Raw genomic sequence first — 6,000 nt, 5'->3', positions numbered from 1 at the left:
CCGCCTCAAGAGTATTAGTCTGGATTAACACATTATCATACCCTGATCAATTAAAAGAACCAACTCATCCAAGATGCCTCACAATTCGGCATAAAAAACTGAACAATTCCCCAAGTACCTATTAAACCCACGAATCCACCCCTATTTCAGTCTCACAATTCTCCTCTGCTGTAGCAAAGCCAGCTTCATACCTGACAAATCCATCAGTATTCAAACAAACCCAATTTCCGATCAAATATAAGTCAGGAATCGGTTCCCGGGGCTTAGTGGTTGATCCTTTACTCGAAGAGACATATTGTTTAGCCCAACTATTAGAAGCCTTGATAACATCACTGCTACTCCAGGATGCGCCTTGAAAAATGAAGAGATTAGGATTCTTCTAAATGCGCCAAGTGATAATCCCAAAGAAACATTGCCAATCAACATTACCCAAGCACTAGTTATGACGGTTTTGCAATTTTGAGACAAGCCATTTCTGTAAATTTCTAGAAAAGTGAGTTATGTCGGTCAACAGGAATTAATTGATTCCAAATATTTCTTGCTGCAGGACAATCTCTAATGACATGTAGCATCTTTTGAGATATGCCTACAAACCCCACAGGCCATATTGTGCCCAAGACCCCAATGAACTCTTTCTATATTAGTAAGCAACCGCTGCTTGAAAGCAAGCCAAATAAAGAATCTAACCCATTAAGGCCCTTAATATTTCCAAGGGAATCTGCCACACCACTTTCTTCGGATTCCATGAACTTTTCTGAAGTTTCCCATAGACACTTTTGATAGAAAAAGAACCTGTCAAAGTACCCCCCAAATAATCCTATCAACCCTTACTACTGAATGGGGTGAAGGAATCCCTACAATCCTCCTGATTACCTCCTCTAATAGCCCAAAGAGATCAAGATTCCAAGCGCCATCATCTGTAATCATATCGCTCAAAAGGCAGTCTAAATCAAGACTGGAATGATCGATAATTAAACTAATTAGAGGCTTCATATTCGAAACCCATAGGTCACGCCAACTTCTAATTTTTTTTCTATCCTCCACTGACCAAAGCAAATTCTCTCGAATAAATGGTCAAGCCTTTGTGAGGGCTCTCCACAAGAAAAAGAATCTACCACGCGATAATATTTCGGCAGACCATTTGCAACCTCATATTTGGCCCGAAGGACCTGGACCCAAAGAGCCTTAGATTTATACACAAGATTAAAACCCAACTTCATCATGAAGGAAGTATTGTGTTCCTGCAACTTTCGAAAACCAAGACCACCATGTTCCCGAGGTTGATATACAATATCCCAACTAACCAAAGCTACTTTTTTCCCACTTTTAGAAGACCCCTAAACAAATTGTCTGACCATACATTCAATTTCCTCACATAGCCCTTTAGGAATCATCATTAATTGCATGAAATAACTGGGGATGGTTAGCAAGACCAACTATGCTAGAGTGGACCTTCCAACTAACGATAGTTGCTTGACATCCCAACTCTGTAATTTACTACGAATCTTATCCACTACAAACAACAAAGTACTATTGGTTACTCTATCATGAAAAAGTGGCACCCCCAAATAGATCCCAAGGTTATGTACTCTATGAAAACCAAGAATATTACAAATACTTCCCCTTAAAGCATCACCCACTCCTTATGAATATTATATATTAGTCTTGTGGGCATTAATCCTATAACCAGGATAATCACAAAAATTGTCCAAAACTCTTTTCAGAACTCTGTCTTGATTCTCTCCCGCTTGGCCAAAAAGAATTAGACCATCTATAAAGAAAATATGAGAAATGGGTGGACCTAAACAAGACAGACGAATAGGAACCCATCACCCGGAGTTAATAGCTGAATGAATACTGTTCCCGAACCATTTCATGCATAGGACAAAAAGATAGGGAGACAGTAGACACCCCTGACGAACATCCTTTACTGGTCGAAATTTCTATGTTGGAGTTCCATTACATAGAATCTACTTAGTGGAATTTGTAATGGCAAATAGAATGACATTACAGAGAAAATTCAGAATACCTACAGCCTGGAGGGATGCCTCAATAAACTCCAAGCGCACTCAATCATAGGCCTCCTCAAGTAAATCATGACAGCCAACCAATTCCTATTCTTCTGCTTAATTTTCATGGAGTGAATCACTTCCTGTGCAATAATAATGTTATCCATAGTGCTTATTCCTACAATAAACCCAGTTTTCTCTTGCCCAATAATTCTTCGAAAGACCATTTTAAACTGATTAGCAATGACCTTCATAACCAACTTGTAGAGAACCAAACACAAACTAATAGGTTGAAACTTTAAAAATGTAGCAGCTCGTTTTTCATTGGTGTTGAAAATAGTGGTTTCAAGACCACAATTTCGATGAGCGAGTACGTAAATATGAAGTATTTAGATCGCATTTTCATAAACCAAGCTCATAAATATTTTTATTAAATATTTACAGAGTTGTTATATAGGTGTATTAAATTTTGGTTCGAATATTTTAACGTTTGGATAGTTAATTAAGGAAAAAGAACTAAATCGTAAAAGATGTAAAAAGTAGTGGCTATTGAATTTTAATCATTAAATGGATTAATTAATATAAGTGGAAGGACTTATAAGTCAATAATACCTTAATGTACATATAATGGACGATTGGTGATGTATTTTGATTAATTTTATATGTTAATTATATGTTATTAATATTTATAATAATAAAAAGTAAAAAGAATGATAACAAAACATTTTCATCTTTCTTCAACTGAAGACACCCAAAACTTCATGGATGAAAATTAAAAAGCTTCAATCATCTTCTTTACTTTGTATGATCAATAATCTCATCGACTGGAGGACGTATGAGGAAAAGGAAAAAAATTATGAAATAGTCATTGATAGTCAAATTACTTTCTTTGGTTACAATTTGTTATTAAATGTTAATTATTTATATATATAAACTATTGAAACGGAAATTAGAGTGTATGGTAATAAATTGAATTCTGAAATAATTTCGATGGATTGAGAAAAAGTCTCATACATGAGATTTCTGAATGATTTCCATTTTGGACCGAGATCCAGCATTTGTTGCGGACTCGTATATACATGTGACACAAATTTAGCTTGGACTGGTAAACTGTTGTCGTTTTAAAAGTTTAGCTTGGACTTGTAACCTTACATGTATTTATAACCCTGGCCAGGCTATTTTTTTGTGTTGTAAATGGTTTAGCCCGGAACGACTAGCTCGGAAGAGCATCATATGTTTCCCGTACTCGTGTATTGAGTTATTTTACAAAGTTCCATAAAAAAGAAAAGGATATACAATGTGCAATTGTATCGTTTATGTGGACGAAATATGAACTCTGAATATTTGTATATTCGTTATTTATTGACCCGAAAATGTTGAACCATGTCATGACATGAATAAATATGATAAGGATATATGATGCAATTTTTAAGGATGAAAGTGATGCAAAGTGATAAATTGGAAAATGGATTCATGATGAATTTTGAGTTAAACTTGGTATTTTACCATTTGATATTATATACGTGGTTAGGACTAAATCTCATATGGTTGATGTTTTGAATACTATGATAGATGAATTTGTTTCATAATGATTTATGTAATTATTGAATGGTTAAGGTAAGCTATTTGTTTATATTGTATGAGCTTACTAAGTATTTTATATACTTACTCGGGTTACTACTTTTCTATAGATTTTGGATGTCTGGAACCTATTAATCGGATTAGTGAGAAGCTCACACCTACTGTCAGTTGATTTGGTAGACTTTCAGAATTTGAAAATTGGTTACTTGTGACATGTATATAGGATGTTTACTTTGCAAGTATTAATTATGTTTTGGTATCTTGGTTGTAGATGTACTTATCTGCAAACTTGATGTATGTAATGCCTAATGCATATTTAGTATTTTGGTAATGTGTTGGTCTAAGTCAAGTTGAATGGCATTTTAGGTGTTTATGTGATAGCAAGTTTTGGTATGAATATTGCTATTTTTTTATCCTAGAATGAATGAGTTGAATGATTTGGATGATTGTTATTTTATGATTGTAATGTGGTACCATTGAGGGCATATTGGTTAGGCTTAGATTGAATGTTTAATTAGCATGTTTTGGCATGTTTTAATGAGTTTTGACTTTGTTTAAGTAGATGCAAATGGTATAGCTTGAATTCTAAAGAAAGATGTATGTCATTGCTTGAGTTTAATGATGTTTTAGGTACACACTGCTTGTGACACGATTTTCCACACGGTTATAAGCCCCACACGGTTGTGTACACGGTTGTTAAGACGGTCATTTGCTCTATTTAAAATCTGAAATTTTAGTTCCACACGACATCAATTAGTTACATAGTCTAGAGACACGACCATGTGTCTCCTTTCACATGGTCTGAGCTCTATCACACGGTTGAGCCACATGGCCATGTCTCCGCACCACACGATCCCTACCTTAGCACAAGGCCTGGGCACACGGCCGTGTGACCCCTTTTTTCATTATTTGCCTATATTTTGTAAAAGTTCTGTTTTAATCCAGAATCATTCCCGGTTTGTTTTAAATGTTTCGTAAGTTTGATTTAGGTCGTAATATGATTGAATAACATGGAAATTATTTTAATTTATTATGAATTGATCTTTTTGGCTTTGTTTGAGTAGTTGGTAACCCCTATTTTGTATTTTACTTGTTATTTTGTAAATGTTTCAGATTGGTCCCGATTTAGTTCTAAACTTGTTCAAAGGTTTTTGTAAGCTCGACTAAGACTCTGTTTTTATCGTGATGCACGTTTGACATTGAATTAATTTGTATTTATTGATTATTGAATAATAATGAATAAATTGTTTGTGAATGTTGCGATTTTCTTTTTTAGCATCCTATAGCTCAGGTTCAGCAACCAGACCAGGTATAAGGTGTTATAGAAAAGCTCTCAAGATTTTGAAACTTCAGGATAAAGGAAATTAAGGTGTTGTTCAATTCTGGATCAATATACTCCCCTGCAAAGATCTTCTTAACCCAAGCACAAATATAGACCCCAGCTCTATCCCATGACTCTGAAAGAAAAGAGCATGAAACCTGTCACTACCAAGAGCCTTTAATGGCCCTATATCTAACATAACAGTCTTTATTTCCTCATCAAAAATTGGTTTATTTAAAAACTGGAGCTCTACATGCTTTCTATCCTCAAGCTACGGATACGAACTAGAAGGAAGACACCTCATCGGACCCGGATCCTCACCATACAAATTCTGAAAGAAACTAATCGCCTCATGTCACAATTCTTCCTCATCAAAAATCCACTACTCCACCTCATTTTTCAATGTCTTGACCTGATTCTGCTTTCTCCTCTAGAGTGTACGTATGAAAAAGTTAGTATTACGATCTCCCAAAGAAAGCCAATCACATCTCTCCTTTTGTTCCCACAAAAGTTCCTCATGATAAAGAACATTTTCCAACTCCTCCCATACCTCCAGTTCCAACTGAAGTAAATAGTTCAAGTGAGAATAATCCAGAGCCTTTTAAATATTAGTGAGCTTCTGAATCAACATTCTTTTAAGAGCCTCGATGTGACCATATACCTTCTTATTCCAATCCTTGAGTTAACTCGTAAAATGAGAAAGCTTCTGAATATGTGTGAGCTTCTGAATCAGTATTCTTTTAAGAGCCTCGACGTGACCATATACCTTTTTATTCCAATCCTTGAGTTGACTCGTAAAATGAGAAAGCACAGTGGACATATAACCATTAAAACTCCACTTTTCCTTAACAAAGTTAGAAAAATCTTGATGCTCAACCCATCTCGCTAGAAAACGAAAAGGCCAACCTTTAGAAGAGTGGAGAATGGCCTAAAAGACAACAAAAGAGGCCTGTGATCAAATTTGAGCCTTGGAAGGTAAGTCATCGAAGAATTTGGAAAGGAACCAAGATAGCTCTGTCAAGATTCTCAAAGACTCCACCTCTATGCCATGTAAAGGGAGAACCTCTAAACCAAAAATAATGTAATTCT

This window comes from Gossypium raimondii, chromosome 2, assembly GCF_025698545.1.
Source record: "Gossypium raimondii isolate GPD5lz chromosome 2, ASM2569854v1, whole genome shotgun sequence".
In the NCBI taxonomy this organism is placed as follows: Eukaryota; Viridiplantae; Streptophyta; class Magnoliopsida; order Malvales; family Malvaceae; genus Gossypium; species Gossypium raimondii.
The sequence above is the reverse complement of the archived record's forward strand: the minus strand, read 5'-3'. Positions refer to the sequence as shown.